General features: G+C 39.9%; 1 long non-coding RNA gene across 2 annotated transcripts in view; it reads right to left on the bottom strand.

The window, feature by feature from the left end:
* The window catches only part of LOC108408554 (uncharacterized), a 149,317-nt gene that overhangs the window by 34,230 nt on the left and 95,333 nt on the right, over positions 1–19,754 (bottom strand). For both annotated transcript variants that reach the window (XR_005058866.2, XR_001856023.3), the window contains exon 2: positions 860–933. This is a non-coding gene — a long non-coding RNA (uncharacterized lncRNA). The remainder of the gene's footprint in view (positions 1–859; positions 934–19,754) is intronic.

The following is a 19,754-nucleotide window of genomic DNA, read 5'->3' as shown; positions in this document are numbered from 1 at the left end:
AGTTTGAATCTCTTATAAAACTATACGAATCACACAATCCTTGATTTAAAGTAGAGGTCAGGAAGCACTTTTAAAAAGAAGATATAAAAAAGAGAAGAAGAAACATAGAGGTTGGATCAGTGAGAGTGAAGGAATAAGAGTGAATCACATCTACAGAGAGTTTTGGAGTTTTAGACTTTCTTCTGGAATGTCTAAGAACAAATGTATCATGCAAAGTCTGAGATTATCTCCAATGGATTCTGTTTTAAAGTAGTATTTTCTAAAATCAAGTCGAATGCTTTCAGCTTTGATCAGGGACTGAGAAGTCATACAACTCTTATCTTAAATAACAGCTCTCAGACAAATCTGGGATGTGTTTCATATGAAACAGAAAACATGAACCTTAATACAAAGTTTTGGGTGATCTAATGTTTATTAAACCATTGGTCTGTGTACATGGGTCATAATGAAATAATCACTCCACAGGAACTTAACACACTCTGGGAAAAATCCCTGAGTGTTGTACCCAGGGAACCAAATAACAAAACTTGAAGCAACTGTGTAAGAGGAACAGGAAAACAACCCAAGCTGTTATCTCTTATTGAGTCTATTTTCTGGTAGATAATCCTGAGAAAACAAAAGACATCTTGTTTGAAGTGTTTTGCCTTCTTCAAGTTTGACAGACAAAAAAATCCCTTTGAAGTACTTACAAATTAAACATTGCTGGAGACTATTTCTTCCTTTGTACCTGAAATATTTACTATTCTGTGATTGGACAATTTTTCCTTTAACAAAAATTATTTATTTAATTTGCATCTACTTGTGTCTGGAGCTAAGCACTGCAGAGGGTATGAGAGATGTAAAATCATATCAACATTACCTGGGCAGATTCCATTTCTTGGATATGGAAGTTGGAATGCAGGTTCCATGTTGGAAATGCAGGAGCCTTGGAACCTAATGAATCACAATTGGCATTTTAGCAAGAGCCGCAGGTGATCTGTATGTGCTTGAAAGTCTGAGAGGCAAGGCCATGGCAGTACATTGGCATCTCCTGGGTGTGTTTTTGTTTTTGTTCTTTGTTTTTAATGCTGATGTCTACATCCCAGAGACGCCTGTGTAATTTGCATGGGGTGGTGCATCCCGGGCATCGGGAATTTTCTGAAGATCCACCCCCACCCCCCCAGTGATTCTAATGGGCAACAGAGTTTGAGAACCATTGCCCTGGTTCTCTACAGTGGTAGTTAGGCAGAATTAGTTAAATAAAAACAGTGGTAGTTAGGCAGAAAGATAAGGTATGAGTGGGTGGAGGGAGAATAAGGCCACTAAATGGGACTCAAACAGTTAACCAGATAAAATCAGAGAACCAGAAAGGACTCACAGAGTTAACTAGCTGAAGTTTCAAAGATCGGGAGCAACTTGAATATTCCCCAGATAAAGAAAAGTATCAGAGCACAGCCCACCTGTCTTCATTGTACCCATTAGACCATGCCATTGTAAAATCTACTTAGCCTTTAACTTGGTCTATATACTGTTCTTCCTCTTCTTCCAGCCCCTTAATCAAGTAATTTTGTAACCAGGACAGCAGATAGACCTCTGAAGTGTAAATAAACCTATGTGGATAAAGAATGCTGAGATCCAGACCAACACTGTCACCTAAACAACCCTATTCTTAAGACAGACCTTCAAAGGAACAACGAAGAACCTGTATACACCATGTCTTATGCTGACCCGTACCCAGAAAACCCTATAAAACCCCAAGCCTTAAACCCTTAGGGGCACCTCTTCTCTGAGGTTGCCTGCACTCCCCTTTCTTTTTGCCTTAAAGTGTGTGCACTTTTTGCCTTAAAGACTTCTCACTGCTCAGCTTACTGCGTTGTATCTCTGAGCTCTTCCAGGGCTAAGTGTCTTTGTTACTTTGCTATGTCGTTCCATTCTCCAGAGTTAAGCACAAGTCTTCCCTCTGTCTCTGTCCTACTTCAGGTAAGTAGGTGGGGGGCTGCTGAGAGCTCTGATTTGAGCTTGCCAGTCCTGTTGCCTGGGTGACCGGGACGGGACTGCAGCTGTACCATCATGCACTTTAGTGGCCTGCCTGAAAAGCTCCTTTCTTTGCTTTGGGAATTTCTCAGAACACAATCTCACTCCATCCAGTGCTCTGCGGCTCCCCCAAACCCTGTGGTGACAGGGGCTTAGTTCCCACTCTGTGCAGATTCAAGCAGACACTGGATACCAGGTGACCCTGGCTTTAGGAGTTGGCAAGGGATCTGCCCTATGCGGAGCAGGAGTTCAATGAGGTTCCCTTTCCTGCATCCTTCTTGCCTCTGTTCTTTTTTGCTGTCTGCTGCCTATAAGGCAAATGCCATTTCCTGCTATTCTCGCTTTAATGAACTCCTTCCTCCCTTGTACCCTAACCTCCCTGTGTATCGGAACCAAATTCTTTCCCAGCAGAGTTCAGTAGCAACTGTGGCCAATACTACATGGGTGAGAGACCCCCGGAACTATGAGCCTTCACTGGGGTCAGGCCCTGGACACAGGACACCTGGGAGTGGCTTCTGCTGAGAGAAAAATGTTTTTGAGGGATAAGAGGGAAGAGAAGTTGGAAACAAACTTCCCTTCACAAATCTAGACTTCCCAGTCTTCAGAACCATGAGAATAAATGTTTGTTATATAAGCCATCCAGTCTGTGGCTTTCTGTTACAGCAGCCCACGTGGACTAAGTCACTGTGTTACTGCATTCTTTCTATGTTATTATAATTTATATCTGAACAGGTCTGATCACCCGTTAAATCCTGAAGGGTGGAGGTTACCTAATTCATGGTTTTACACTCAGGACCCTCAAGTTGCTCAATAAATCTTGTTGAATGAATTATAAATCTGTACAGTGGGCCTTCATATATTCTGGCGAATTCTGCTACAAGACACCTGCTACAGTGGACATTTGTCAATGTTTTGGTCTCCCATCATCTAAAGCCCCTTTATGTAACTAAGGCATGTCCTTTTGTATAAAGCTAAATACTCACATCCCTAAGCCCATGGTAACCCTCACCCCCCACTCACACTTCAGATTGGGACACTGTGACACTAACAAGCAGAGACCCTGGAGGTTCACCAGGTTGGTGGCAGAGAAAGCCCCAGCTGAAATCCAGTTTTCAAGGGAAGCAGTGCCAACAGCATCATATGCCTCGCAGGACCCAGAGGACAGTAATGTTAGTAGCAGCAACTTCACATGACTCATGGGGAAATGTGACGCTGTCTGCTGCCCAGCGTCCCCTGCTCTAATCCCTTTCTAATCCTGGTCCTCCAGCCTTCCTAGAGATGTGAGCTGTCCACAATCTTCTAAATAAATCTCTTTTCTGCCTAAATCATCCCAGGTTCACTCTGTACCCATAAGCAAGGATCCTGCCTAGTCCAACTGGGCTCTCCCACTGATCAGCAGACTGGCAGTCTCATCTAAATACTCTGGATTAATGAGACTGTTAATAAACATGACCATGTTTGACTATATGGCTCAACACCCTTCCTGTCCTAAAATTCTTTTATTCCATTAGAGCAGTTGTGGGGAGGGATGTTAATGTAATACTTGTGCTTCTCATTCATTCATCAACAAACGTGTGTGCCTTCTAGATGGATAGATCAGACACCACAGTTTCTCTAGTGTGGTTCATATTGTCTAAAAACTCTGGTCAGTAGGGGATTTCTGGACTTTGGGTGGCATAAATTATATTAGAGTTAACCACATAAAATCAGAGAATTCTACAAGCACCACTGCCCATCGACTGACTGTACCTCATACATCCCTGAATGTGTCCCCGAGCAGAGGAGAAAAAGCTATTCTTCGGATCCAACTTAATCATGATCTGTAAGAGCTATTCGGTCAAGTGCCCTCGTGGGAGTTCAGTGGACTTGTGTGTTCCCTTATTACTCAAGACTGTCACAGGAGTCAGAAGAAGTCATTCTTGTCCAAGAAAGAAAGGCACTGGCAATTCAATCATACAGTTGTTGGGGTGTTTTTTAAAAGCAGTTATATGAAAGTAAAATTCAAAGAAAGCCAAATTGCACAGGGCTGTCACCTGCCATCAGGCTAGCTGTGGTTCTCTTGTTTCCCTCGTTTTTATTGCTCACCAAGGAGGACTCGTGTACTTGGGCACTTATCAGAAAAAGGCACTAATTTTCTTTTCTCTTACACATAAACCATCTCTTCCAGATGAGATTTAAGTAGGAGATTAACATGAAATCCTTGCCCTATCTCTTATTTGTATGATCTAGAAACCATTCAGTAGATCTGATTAAGAACAGTTTCTTTGCAGTTAGACTTTAAGAGAATACCTTCGAGAAGTCATTATGAGCACTGGGCTGTTTTCCAAGTTTCGTGGGGACTAAGTTAATTCTGTGACCTATAATGAATTCAAAGAAGCTTCAAGAAGGCAGGATCACAGGAAAGACAGTGTAGCACAGAGAGGACGAGTAGTGACTCATAGCATCTTACTATGCTGATGGACAGTGAGTGCAATTGGGGTGTGGGGGGGACTTGATAATGGGGGGAATGTAGTAACCACAATGTTGCTCATGTGAAACCTTCATTAGAGTGTATATCGATGATACCTTAATAAAAAAAAAAGAGGCAGGATCCACACATTCTAAATAGCATATTTTCCCAAACATTTTTGTTTGTAGAGAAGAATATTGTTCATTGAAAAATCGCAATCCCTTTTTTCATTTTTGTTTTAAAAAAGAGTCAAAGTAGGTGAAATATAAACTGCTGATCTATTAAGATTCTCATCCCCAGATTCTAAAAGAACAAAATGCCCTAATTTACATGATAATCAGTGACCATCTTGTTGACATCAAACAATGCCATGTCCGTTTTATCCCAGCAAGTCTTTCTTACAGCCAGGCATAAACCTGCAGCTATGGACTAACTTTATGATATGAAGAATAACCTTTACAGCGAGGATTTAAAGTCTTTTAATGTCTGGAGTTCAAGCCAAAAATACTTCTGGGAAGAGCTTGGCAGCTGCTGCAGCTCACCCCCTATGGGGCCTCTGGGAGGGTAGTGGCAGGAGGGCAGAGGGACAGAAAATAGGGGCACAGGAGGCTTGGTATTAAGGCTGCCTGCCGTTCCCTGTTCCCTCTGGTGGCCAGCACCCAAAAGCTTTTTAAATTGACCTCTTGTCTACCTGAGCAAATCCAACAAAGATTAAGAAAAAAAAGGCAAGAAGGAATTATGAGAGAGTGACTTGACTTTATTAGCTGTCTCAAAACTTGGGGTACAGAAAATACACAATGGACAATACTCAAAAATTGAACAGAGGAAAATAGAAATCAAAGAAATAATCTTAGGCCTAGAAGACTTACTTCCCACCCAAGCAGGATCTGTGGAATTATTAGATAATTGAATGCTTGGGTCAATAACTCATCAACTAAATTTACCACTGAAGGGGTTCAGAACAAGCCCCCACCCCCGCCAATATGTGCCGCTTTGACATGTCGATTTCTTTGAACTGAAGCCAATCAGGAAGAGCTTTTATCTCCATTTACTGCCTAAAAGAATTTAGAAGGCTATCACCAGAGATAATCACAAAGAATACTGGCTAGGTGTGGTAAGTTAGAGAGAAGCTCAGCAGGGCCTGGAGATCAAATTCCTCTCTGTGTCCCAGTGCAGCTCCTCAAGGCATGGCAAACATTTATTTACCAAACATTTGCTCTTCCCATCTTCCTGTAAATTGTGCTCCTCCCTTTTGAAGTCTCTGACCCCAACCTTTGCTCAGAAGGGCATACAAGCCTCATTTGCCTGACCTGCCTGTGGGTTTCAAATTCTTATGGGGCTCCTGCACATATGGAATTTAATTTGTTTTTCTCCTATTGATCTGTCTTACATCAGCTTACCAGTCAAAGAACCTAGAAAGGTGCAGGAAAAACTTTTCCTCCTCAACACCACTTTACCTGGATAGAAACTGCACCCATCTTCCCATGATTCCTTCCAATAATAGAGATGTCTTTCATGCATGTCACAGCCCAACGCTCTTAGGCTGTGTTCTCTGCATCTTTGCTCCTGATTTTCTACCAGAAATGTCTAACCAGACATTTCTTCAGAACAACTGTAGGTCATTGATAAATAAATAGCCAAAATTAGTAGTCTGTGGGTATGAAAAATTCCTGGTTTTATTTTATGGCACTGATTTGTGATGTTAGAATCAACTTCAGCAACAATCACTTGTTGAACATGATATGGCTTCAAAATGCAGTGGAAAGAATGTGGGTTCTGGATCAGACAGACTTTGGTCTGAAACCCAGTCTTCCCACTAGCTAACTTATCTGTGTCTCTTTTCCTTTTTCTATACAATGGTGTGGTAAACAGCCGCTGAAATAGCCCCCAATGATGATCACCTCCTGGTATTCATGCCCATGTGTAGTCTCCTCCCCTTGTAGGTTGGTGGGAACTAGTGTATTATTTCTAATGAATAGAATATAGAATATGGCAGAAGTGATTAGGGTACAGACTGTAACTCCCTTATTCATTCTCTCTCTCTCTCTCTCTTGCTCTCATTCTCTCTGTCCATGACCAATAGCCAGTGCGGATCTGAGGCCTGCCAACAGCCATGTGAGGTGGAAGCACAATTTATTGGAAGCTTGGAAGTGTTTCTTCCCCTAGTTGATCCTGAGTTAACTGCAGTGTTGGCCAACAGCTTGAATGCAGCTTTGTGAGAGATGTTGAAGCAGAGGACCCAGGCAAGCCATATCTGCATTTCTCACCCACAGAAACTATGAGTTAAAGAATGTGTTTCATTTTAAGCTGTAAAGTTTTAGGGGGTTTTGTTACATAGCAATAGATAACTAATACAAATGGAAATGATAACACCTCCGTTCCAAAGCTCTTGAGAGTGTTCGAGGTTGTATCCACATCATGTTTGTTACAGAGCTTCTTCTCCCTAATAAAGGGTAGTTCTGTTACCACGTGTCTCATCGATACGAGAGCTACTTTCTGTGTCACTTACATATCTAAATTTTTTGATGTGATGGGTTAAAGGAAAAAGTGGCTCCTTTCAAACTCAAATTAAAAGTGATTTGAAAAGAAGAGAATTGAGTTGTGTGTCCACTGGTGGAAAGACAGGCTGGCAGGTCTTTGCAAAGTATAGAGTTGTTTGGGGCAATAGAGAAAGAAAATAGAATGAGTGGTCAGCATGATATGGAAGAGGAAATGTCCAATTTAATGCCTTAAAACCTTAAGAATAAAAACCTCAAATTCCCTTCATTGACTTAACCACCCTTCAGGGAACATTCCCAAACTTTTAATGCAACACCTGAGAATATTAATGATAAAAGAGTGAAATCATGTTTTATTTGGGAAATAAAAAATTAAATTTGTAAAACTGAAATGAAAAAAGAAACAGTAAAAATGTGAAGAAGGGTCCCCAGAGAGGCAGTATAGCATCGGGGAAAAGTCCTTGAATTTGGAATTGGAACCTTTGTTTCTGGGATTGGTTTGCTTTCATTCTTTCAAATTATTATATTTATTGAGCACTTACCTATGCATAACCCTTTTCCAACTCTATAGTTGCTGGGAAATAGTTGTGGGCAAAACAGACATCATCAGTGTCTTCTTGAAGCTAGTGGGACATTAAAAAATACATATTTAATTACAATTATAATAAGAGCAACAAGGAAAAGGACATGGTATACTCGGAAAATGCAGGAGGGACCCACACTGAATTGGAGGGTTTAGGGAAAGCCTCTCTTGAGGAAGTGACATTTGAACTGAAGGCTGTGCATAAGTTAGCGGGGCAACTGAGTAACAAAGAGCTGAGGGTCGGTGGGGGGGGGGGGGGAGCAGTACTTCAGTCACAGAAAAAAGCACCGTGAAGGCTTTAAGGCAGGAACAAGCTGGCATACCTGAGCAACAGCGAGGTTTAGGTAAAAAAAAGTAGTAGAGATTGGAGACAGAAACAGGCCCAGATTGCACAGTGACTTGCAGGCATGTTAGGAAGTGAGGTTTCAAGGCACTGAAGGATTTTAAAAATGTATTTTTAATGAATGATCACTCTGGTAGGAAGACTGAATGATTGCTAAGGCAGTGTCCAATTATATAATTAAAGGAAACAGGATTAAAGGTAAATGCTGAAAAGCAAACAAAACAACTGTAGGAGAACCTGGTGTCAAACTAGGGTGGGCCAAATAGAGATGGAGTGAAGGAGGTGCCTTAGAGATATTTCTTACAAATAGAATCCAGAGGACTTGGTGGTAGGTTAGATATGGGGGGTGAGAGGAAAGGAAGTGGTAGCCAGGGAATGCTTTCAGGTTTATGGCTTGAGCAACTGATAATGATGTGGGATTGACTGAATGATAAAAACCAGAGCAGGAAGAAATTGGAGAGAGGACAGAGCAAAATGAAAGTTTCTGTTTTGCACTTGAAGTTTGGGATATCTCTGAGATGTTCAAGTAGAAACACCAGCAGGCTGTAAGTATGTGAGTCTATAATTCCAAGCAGAAGTCAAACCACTTATTAGCTGTGAAACTTTGGACAAGTCACCTAGTAACTCTGAACCTCAGTTTCATCATCTCAAAGTAAGACCCAACACCTACTTGTCTCAACAGGATGGAGGGAAAAATAGGTAAGGCAGCATCTGTGAAGGGCTTCTCTAAAATGTAATTCAGAATAGACATGCTGAGTGCTTAGTGAGTGACAGATGACTTTCCACATTGGTAAGTGTGAAATAAGGGTGTATACTAAGTTTTGGTGTTTCCATTTGTCCTTATTAGAAATATACACATATTTATGGAGAGAAAGAGAGAGAGAGAGAAGAAAGAAAAAGGAAAGAAGGAAGATAGCAAGGTGGGCAGTGGAATAATTCAAATGTTAATTTTGGATTTTATCATATAAACTCTTGTGAAGAACTAGGTCTTGGGCAGTCTCATAACAGGTTCTCTGGTTCTTTGGCTATCCTCACCTTGATGCACGTGTCTTCCACGCTTTTGTTTCCTCACATACCCTTCCTATTTGGGGTCATCCATAAAATGTTTCATCAGGCAGATGAACTGCAAAGCTGCTAGTTTCTACTGCCATAAAGAAACATAGGGTATATATTACTATAGGTGAGTAAACCAATTAATTATATATTTCAGCTTGACTTAGGGTTTATTTCTTACGTTTATTGTTGCCTATTACTTTACCCCTAAACCAATTTAAGAGTCTTCAGTTAGTACTAATAATTGCTAAGGTAGGATCCAGTTACATAATCTCTTAAGAATGTGCACTGATTATTGAGCCCAGCAGAACCCCTTGTAATTTAAGAAGTCCTAATGGAGATGTTCTTTCAACTGATTCTTGCTTAGGGGGCACACAACTCCCGGTCAGTTCCCTCTACTACTCAAATGGGAGATTTTCTAAAATACCTATTTTATGCTTTCCAGCCTTTCCTAGCAAAATTGAGTCTACTGGCTTCTGCCTTTTCCAAGGCACTCTCACCTTTGAGCTGAATATTCAGCTTTGAGATTCCTGTTTTCACAAAGTTCCATTTATTCTTCCTCACTCAGCTCCTACAGTTTGTCCTGCAAGACTCTCCTTGGCTTCAAGTTGTAGGTCCTTCAAAACACTAGCTCTCTCAAAGTCCCACTATTATCAAAAAAGGCTCCTGCCCCCATGACAGATACTTCAGCTCTCACATACTAAGGAGGCAAGAATTTTCATTACAGTTGTAAGACTATACCAGAGTGGTCAAGTGATTTGAACAACATGAAGGAAATAATTTAGTGTTGACTTTTAGATCTACTAAATGAAGCGGAAGAAGGTAAATAGAAAATTGTAATAAAATCGGACAGAAGAAAAAGTATAGAACTGAGGGTGGTGTCCTTTTTAGAAGAGAGAATCTCCACATGAAAGGTAGAAAGGCACTAGAGTTACTACAAGCTTTAAAAAAGAAGCATTAGACAGTATGTAATACAAGAGATTCCAACAGAATGACAGAGACAAGTCAAATTGCTGTTGATTAACAAATACAGCTATTTAAGGACTTGAGACTACTTCAACCCCACCAGTCACAAAAGCCAAGCTCAATTCTGCCATCTACTGCCTGGCAGCAGAAACCATGATTGGTTGAGACCCGCGTCTGTTCCAGTCCCCAGGATCTCTACTACAGTTCCCACACCCGTTCAGAGAAAGGTGGGCTAGAAGCCACTGAGATTATGCCCAGGAGATGTAACAAAGTTTGCATCAACAGATAACAATACTGGTTCAATTTAGCTCGGTGAATAATTAAACCAAGGGAGGGTTTCTAATATAACTACATCTAATATATAACTAATTATATGCCACTCCATTTATACCACTGCTAGAGTGAAAATTCAATCTATACATCTTTGAAAGTTCAGCCACATTGTGAAAAAACAGCTGCACTTACTTTAGTTTCTTTAGTATCTCTTGGACCGGAAAGGGACAAAGTATCCTTCTTTACTCACTCTTTGAGGGAGGATGGATCTTTAGATATTAGAGTAAGGGATGAGGAACAAGCATTCCCGGTTTTCTGCACTCCTATTCTTAAGCAACATTGTCCTTAAAAGACAAAAAATACAGAAAGCGCCATATGAAAGAGTAGGGTTTCACCTCCCTGAAAGAATGACTTCCATATTAAATTCTTCCTTGAGTCATATCTTGACAGCAAAAATGCATAGCATACTATATATTATGTAGTTAATAATAACTCTTGTTTTTTTGTGGGATAAAGGGTAAAAGTTCACATTTTCTATTTCCATCTCTAGATTCTTAGTTCTAATAGTGAGAGGGAACACTGATAAACTTTGGCCTGGTAATTCTGCAGTTATCATGTATTGATGATCTCTTATCTGTCTCCCAGACTTCAAAGTAAGAAGCAAGCATTTTTTAAAGACTGGTTAAGAAAGTATGGTTAAGATCCTGGGCTTGTAGTCAGGAAAGCATGGTTCTGAATCCCAGTTCTGTCGTTTGTGAATCCTAAACCCTGCCAAGTTTTCCTTCTCTGTGAAAACCTCCCTTATAGGATTGCTATGAGGATGAAATGAAATCGCCTATGTAAAGAACTTAGAACAATGCTGGCACAAATAAAGCCCCCATAAATAATTGTCATTATTGGTATTATCACCATCAGGTGGACTTCCACTTTTGATGGTATAGCCATAACCCCATGCTTTTTGTGATAGTTTATGGTTTCCATAAAAGTTTTGCTTACACCTAGCTCATTTAATTAATTTCATAAGCCTCTGAGATAAGGAGGTATAATTATCTTCCACACTTTATAGATGAAGCAATTGAGACTCAGGGAAGTGAAGTGGCTTGCCACAGCGAACTGCTGGTTTGGTGGCTGCAATAAGACCCTGGAATTCACACATGGATCTTCTGCTGCCACAGCAGCTGTTCTAAAGGAAGAAGGTTTGACCATTGAAATGTCTAATCTCGTTCATGCTGGTATTAGTGACACATTCTTAAACCTGGTAAGTTTTATCCTGCTCTACATATATGAAGCTAAAGGGTTTCAGATACTAAAAGCTTTCTTAATTGGAATAATTGGTTTGTACCAATCCATTACCCAAATGTACAAATTGGTATATGTATCCATCCCTATGTTTAGGGTGGTTTAAAAGCATTTAACAAATGCTTGCATTCTTCGCATGTAAAATCCCAAATGGCCCCTGGATCTGATTATGCTATCTTCTCTGAAGACTCCTGTCTACAAAAGGAAGTCCAAACTACATGACTTGTACAAGATGCCCTTTGCACAAAGGACCTCTTGCTCCAGCCACTCTCCCTCACCACTACCCGCAAGCACCATGAGCCTGCACACCACACCTCTGCACACTGACCCTCTGCTGCAATGCCTCCCTCCTCTGCTCCCTCCACCTTTTCCAGCACATTTTGAAGACCCTGCTCAGATACCACCTTCTCTCCAGGACTGGCCCTCACCAAGCTCCCTTTCACTTATATTTTATCATCAGTGTCTGTGTGTCTAGATTCCCCACTGGACAGAGGACTTCTTGAGGGTAAAAAACCATACAGCATTCAGATTTAGAGCTCCAGTGCCTGGAAGGCAAGGGTTTTATCTGTATTTTAGGCTAGAGTTAACAAATATTATACCTCACACATCTAATAAAAACAGGTCTTTCCAAATCTCCATGTGTCTACTTCAGCAAGTTCCACACAATTGGTGAGCACCAAGCCAAAGGTAGACACATAGTCAACAAAGGGAGAAATTATACCACATACTAATTGGGAACTAATAGTGAATGAATTAATCCACTTAAAGAAATTATATTCCCAAAAAGCAAAGCCTTTCCATTCAAGTTTTCAACAAACAAAAATGAATATTTAAATATTTAAACATTTAAAGGGAGCAAATATATTTAAAATTTTGTCTGTTGACCATTCATTGAATGACTCTGAGTGAACTGAAGAAATTAACAATTTTTTTTCCTCAAATCTCAACAATTGTTAGTCTCTGCTAAATACATTTTAGGATTTTAACATTAATTATTAGTGTTTTGTGGGTGTCGTTCATGGTAGAATTGAAAGCATGGCACCCAGTGTTAAAGCTGAACCTTTTGGGTAAGATAAAAATAAAAAATATTTTAGGCGCAGTATCTTAGAGGGACTTAGAATTCTTACCCCAACCATGACAAACAGGTGACTCTTTTTGCCTTTTCTGATTTTGTTTAAAATCTCCTAATTTTTGGTAAACCCTAAAAATTAAGTGAACATTCACTAACTCAAATTTCAAAGTGTATATACTTCTATTTTGGAAACCACAAGGCTTTTTCTCCATTGTTTTCTTAATGTTTGTTTTTAACTTATCACTAATCTATGTGTTCACAGATTCATTTGGCATTTACCCTCCTGTTCTCATGGTGATGCAATTTTAAAAGCTCTCTGTAAACATATTCTTCTCCAAAATAACAGCACACTCGTATGTGTTTATTGAATCAGTTGTATTTCTGAAAGAAATGCGTTATTTCATGGCACCTTCCTTGGTAAATTTCCGGTAATCACCATGAGATGGAAGATGTTGAAAGGGGGTGGGGGGAGAGTTAGCAAATAGTGGGGGAGAAGAATCACAGGTTATCACATATTTGAAAGGAATAACCCTCAAGATTCAAAACCTTCAGAATTCTTTTTGTCCTTGTTAAGCAGAAGCAAGCCCACAATGCTCGTGCATAACTTGCATTCTTATGCTGGACAGCAGCCAGTTACCCTGGGACCAAATTCCTGTTTACTCTGTAGTGAATGTGGGAGACAAGCTGCCTGCCAGTAGCTGCTAGGGCAGTAAAAACACAACCACAGGCTGTCACAGGGAGGAAAGCACAGAGAAGTTAATTTATGAACTTCAAGGACAGAGATTAAACACTGTGCAATGAAGCTGAAATGGTGGCCTTGTCTTCAGGAAGAATCTGAGCTGAGAAAGCTCCTTAAGAGTTTGATAAAACATTTGCATAATGACACATCATTATTCCCCTACTTGCTCTTTCTTATAATCAATAGCCTTCAAAGTTTTCTTCCAAAAAAGGTTGTTGATTCACTGTTTGGCAGAAATGCAAGCTTGGTTCATGCTGATTTTCCTATTCTACCTGACATGTCTTGTATAGAGAGAATTAAAGCCAAGAACTACACGTGGGAGCCAAATTCTGAGCATCCCAGATGCAGTTTGGAAACCAGCATCATTCATTATGCTGTTACACTATGCATATGCTATGATGTTGGTTATGAAGCTAAGGTGTTCAGTGTTTCGGGGACTAGAGACTTCTCTGAGGCTTTTATTTGCACTCAGAACTTGAATAATTTTTGACCAAGGGGAAAAATAAGAACCACCAAGTCCATTAGTTTGCCCATTTTCCTAAATATTGTACTACACTGTCATACTACACAGAAGGAGGAGCTTACCCTTTAAATCATAGGAGTAACACAGTGACTCCTGGTTCAATGGGACCTCACTATCACATCCATAGGTGTCATGTCATGAGTTTCATAGTTCTTTAAACATAGAGTTAGTTCTTTTATTTTCAAATCATTGGATAGAATATAGGATGGTGTTAAACTGATCTCCAATATTAGGGCAAGTCATATTATATTATGGTGGCAATGTAATGGAAAAATCAAACATCCTATTTTGGGAGACCTTGGAGGTATTTGTCGAGGTTTTATCAGGAAACATGAAAAACAGCCTGCCAGGTCCAGAATCCCAAAGCTTCATCCATTAGCACTTTAAATCTAGTCAAAAGGAATGTACACACTTGTCCTGGGTGGTCTGGGTGTCTGGGAAAGATAAGCACAGCAGGACACCAACAGAGGACAGATATTCAACCAACTCTAAAGTTAAGGCCTTAAAAGGAAACAATCTTTTTAAGGTTATGTTAATGTCATCATTTTGCATTTTAGGTTTATCAATTAAAATACATCCCTTTTTGCATTCTTTAGTCCAGATTCTATTTCCCTTCTTTCATGCAGTAAAAACTCTACTGAAGAGATTATTCAAGTCTATGCATCCTTCAGATAATAACTAAGCCAACTTCCAACCTCCCTCAAAAATAATCTTTTTTTTTTTTTGCATAAGTTTCTCTACCAAAAAGGACTTGATAATTTCAAAGTATCTCTAGATCACAATCAGAAAAAAAAAAAAAGTTTATTAGGTTTCCCAGTGTAGAAGCCTAACATGCTGAACTGTATTTGGAATTCATTTCTTCCTGTTGTTCCATACCACACAATACTTTCCTGGTGACAGTGATTCCAAAGGAACATGGAAGGGTATTGTCATTCTTGTCATCACTTTCAGAAGCTAGAGATGTCCTAGTCTGATGTGGAGCCAACCATGGATGTCATTCATGAATTTAAATTAACCCTGGTGTTTTGGGTCGGCTGTTTGGCTGTATTTTTAGCTTGTGACACCTCTGGAGATAATGATCTCTATTTCCGTATGAGTGAAAAAACATTTCTCTTTTACAGGTACAGTCAATAGGCAAGGAAAAAGAAAGATCAGGGGCCTGGTTTCCTGTAGTGGGGAGTCAGATCCATATCTGACCTTGAAACAAGGGATTCTGGGCCACTGAGGAATAGTGTTATGCAATTTTTGGTTCAGTTGCCTTCCACCTCCAGGGCAAGATCTGTGGCTTTGTGTTCTCAGCACCCAAACAGCATCTGGATACACAAGGCCTACAATAACTGTGTTGTGGGGATAAAAAGATAGATGGATGGGGGACTGGATGGATTAATGGATAGATGGATGGACGCCTGTCTTAAGGAATTGGAGAAAACACAAGTGAGACAGTTTTACTACCTCATCATTTTGGCAAGAACACAGTACATTTTCTCCATTAAATTCCCAACTCCCAAATATTTCACAGAAAGCTCTTAATTGATAAATATTGATTCCATTTCAGAAGTCGCTTGTTCATATTTTGTTTTTAAAATATGCTTCTTATTTTGCATGTGTTCCTTTGCTTTAATTAAAAATGGAAGCAGAACTGTTTTTTAGCTAAGAATATAAAAAAGGTAAGGTTAGAGTGAATTTTGAGGAATAAAAAGCTGGGTGGACAAAGATGAATGAAACAGAGTTCTTACCCTTGAGAAACATGCAGCAGGGAGGTTAACGGCCTAATTCTTGAACATCTAATTTGGATCCTTGCTCTCATTTTGTGTGTCTGGTAAAATAGCTATGATTATTCTCATTTTGTTGATGAAGAATGTGGAAATCCTAGTTTAACTGACTTCCCCCAAATTAGGCAGCTCTATAGATAGTGACAGAACACTCCCATACTCAGTGCTGTCCCACTGCTATTCCAACGTCACTCAGCGTCCTCTGTATCTTCTCTGTGTGGGTTCCTGGCTTATTTCTATCTATAGCTATATGCAGTGAATTAAAATGGTATCTTCTTATTTGTGTTCTTCTGTTCCATCATATTCCATCTTCTGGGTGATGCTTTTCTCAGTGTCTTTATTCTACACTGATGCCTACCTATTCTGAACTCTTAAAAAAGTTTTTTAAAAATGATGTCCACCTCCTACTGTGGCATGGACTCTTCTGCTCTCTTAGTATTGCTTTGCCTCTCCCAGATTTTATGTCCAAGATTGCTAATTGAATATCAAAATCCATTCTCCCCTTCCTTCATGGTTCTAAGACTCCCTGGCAGTTAGGTAGCTAGATGATTATCTCCTTTCCAATGGAAAGAGAGTGGAGATGATGTATGTCACTTTGGGCTGGGTCAGTAAATCTTCCTGTGCCTGTCTATGCTAACCCCTTCTCGTAAAGCCTAAATGGTGTCACAAATGACCAGAACAACATTTTGAAGGTATACAGCTTCCATTAGCTTGGGTTCCTGAATGACTGAATGGAGCAGAGGTTCTGTATCAGAATAACCAACAATTATCTCAGAGAGAAATAAACATCTACCATTTTTTGAGACAACTCTTTGGATCTATTCATTACAGTGCATGCTAACTAATACAGCCTGGTATATGTCTCCTCTCTCCAGTTAGATTACATGTCTTAACCATATTGCCCACCTCGGCAATATGCTAGTAGGATAAACATTTTATATGATTTTTTCTTTTATTAACTTGTCAATTTGAAACTAAATGGAGCAGAGAGAAAACATCACAGCTACAAATCTGAGATGAAGAGTAGAATTGATGATAAAGTGGATATTATGGGGGAAAGACATACTTGTTTGGTAAGAGAAGCCAGGAGATAGTAAAAATGTTATTGCTACTTGCTTAAATCATGTTCCTGTACTATCCAGAAGTGCTATTAGAGATTCAAAAAAGTTCAAAGTTTTCTGAAACTGAGCAGAATGAGATCTTCAAGATACAGAGGTATAAGTGAGATATCAGGCTTCAAAGTATTTAGTGTATTTCTATTAAAAGTTTGGAAATGGGAAAAGTAACATTTGTTGAGCTGTCACAGAAGGATCCATGTATCCAATGCATGATTAAAAGGCTGGTGTGGACCCAGTACTGATTCACCTAAATCCAGCAACTTCAAAAAACTCTTGGGATTGTTGAAAGTGAATTTCTCACCAGGATACCCTTGCAAATGTTGTCAACATCATGGAGAAAGCAGTATTGCTCCTGTAGCAGAGTTATCTGCTTTATTCCAGCAGTCTGACAGAATATTTCTCTGATGATGCATTTCAAGATTACCCACTTCATGGAATTCATATTGGAGTCTTCGTACTTAACTAAATCATATTTATTCTTTTTAGTATCTCAATAAATTTCCCCATCACCTGAGACTATGTCATTCTATGGCACAAAATTGCTTCCATTATAAATACTGAGTGAAATTCCCATAGACAGTATAGGTTGATAAGCTCTAAAGAACATTCGATCTATTATGTATGTTCTGTTCCTCTGGGATTTCTTTGGTTCCAGCAAGGTTATTGATAACCACATAACATGGCTATAACTGGTTTTGAATCCCAGCTGCCTTTTTCTAGCTCTGGGACCTCAGGCAATTTATTCAACCTTTCTGTGTCTCAGTTTCCTCATCTGTAAAATGAATTCATATATGTGCAGTACTGTTTGACATACAATAATAGCTCACATTAACCACTTCAATGACTCCCCAAATGGATATTCTATCCTATACTTTCTTTCTGTTGAGCCAATTGCTGGAGCTCAACTGCAGCAACACTTAAAGTTTCTATGAGAATCTTAAGCTAAACATACCACAAAGCAAAATTTTTTTATTAAGGTATCATTGATACACAATCTTACAAAGGTTTCACATGAGCAACATTGTGGTTCCAACATTCACCCATATTATCAAGTCCCCTGCACACACCCCATTGCAGTCACTGTCCATCAGCAAGGTAAGATGCCACAGTCACTACTTGTCTTCTCTGTGCTGTACTGCCTTCCCCGTGACCCCCCCCACTACATTATGAGTGCCAATCACAATGCTCCATAATCCCCTTCTCCTTTCCTCCTCCCCAACCCTCCCACACCCCTCCCCTTTGGTAACCACTAGTCCCTTCTTGGAGTCTGTGAGTCTGCTGCTGTTTTGTTCCTTCAGTTTTGCTTGCCCCAAAGCAAATGTATCCTCTTCTTACTGAAAACAGATTCTTCTATTATCTCATTTGATTTTCTGAATTTGCTATAATTCTCAAATCCAAGGAATTAGGAGCTCGAGCCGCATCTCCAACTTCAGTTCAAATTCCTTTGCAACAACTAAGGGGACTAGAGAGATCACACATCTAAAACCCTGGCATAGAACTCTCGGTCAGCAAAGGAAACTGCATGGGAAATGTGTAATTGGATGTTTGAAGAAAAAAGTGGCTTGTCCTGAACTTGTTTCAGAAATTCCATTATTTTCTTCTGTACTATGATTTATTTCTTAACAAATAATATTTAGAGTCATTTATATGCCCCCAAATAAGTATGGTTGATAAAGAACACTGAACTTCTTGCTTAATACTTCTTCATCATGCTTCTTACTAGAAGTTAACAAACAGTTTGTGCTTAGTCTCTTAGTGGCAATTTAAAAAGAAGTAAACACTAAATCCCCCATGAGCAACAGAAATAAATCAGTATGTCTTAATCTCAGAATGAGAAACCAAGATACAACTTCTTCCTCAGACAAAACAGTGATTTTCAAACTGTAGGAGAGCCTGGAAAATACTGAATCCCCAATGAGCTTAGACTGGAAAGCTGGAATTAAAAGCCTACACGTTAATAAAAGATTAGAATCCTACATTTGAAAAAAGCATAGAAAGTGTTACTGTGGAGGGAGCCTTTCACACATGATTCCATCCAGCCAACAGAGACACAGATATTCTTTGTTGTTCTTTAGAAGAATTTATATGCTCTTATGCCAGACTGGAATTCAACAAAGATGGTGCTTTCTTAAGAATATGGAGTATTCGGCCTCTGACAACCTAGAGGCCACCCACACTCACTCAAATGCTGCTACACTACCTCCAGGCAGGGCCGAGGCTTCTTGGAAAACTGCTCTGATCAAAGCCAAGGGCACCGGGAGGTCCTCAGTGACATCCCAAAGCTCAGGACTGTAAGGCAGAGTAAGACCTCTCCAGCCTGGGTGTGAGACCAGAAACACGACAATGTGGGGCAAGATGAACTCTAGGGAACCTGTCACCAAATAGGAACTCTACTCCTCCTTCCACACGGACTTTCCCATCTCCTGCCAAAGACCCAAATGAGTGCAGCTGCAGAGAGAACCTGCCCTTTGCCTCTTTTTCTTTTGGGACTACTTAAACATTATGATGCCTTTTTTTAAAAAAACATAAATAAATAGAGTTGTTTCTTGAGGCTCATCTGCAGAAGTCAAAATCCAGCCAGGACATCAACATCTCATAAGAGTTGTTTTCTCCATTTCCATCGCAGAAGGTCATACAAGGAGAAATGTTACGAGCTGTAACTAATTATTCAAGTACACGGCTAATAAGAGGGAGGCTAGATTAATTTATATCCTCTGTGAATCTCAGCCACACAGCTGAGTGAATCCTACTTCATTGCCTGCTGTGACCACAGCTTCATGCAAGGTCTCATCCCTGTTTAATATTTTTTTCTCTTCCCGTCCTATTCACACTCTCACTTCCCTCCATCCTATAGAGATACCCACTGTATTTCATTTAATATGTGTCAGATATTATGTATCTCTAAAAATAATCACTGCTATATGCTGAATTACATCACCACCACTCCAACCACAGGTCTAGGGGGAAGGCTGTTTCCCCCTGCATTTCAAAGACTGGGGCCATCTCTCCAGTTTTAGTCATACAACATGGCCCTGCCCAGTGCTTTGGGGTTG

This window comes from Manis javanica, chromosome 11, assembly GCF_040802235.1.
Source record: "Manis javanica isolate MJ-LG chromosome 11, MJ_LKY, whole genome shotgun sequence".
In the NCBI taxonomy this organism is placed as follows: domain Eukaryota; kingdom Metazoa; phylum Chordata; class Mammalia; order Pholidota; family Manidae; genus Manis; species Manis javanica.
Note: the sequence above shows the minus strand (reverse complement) of the source record. Positions and strands in the feature narration are given on the sequence as shown.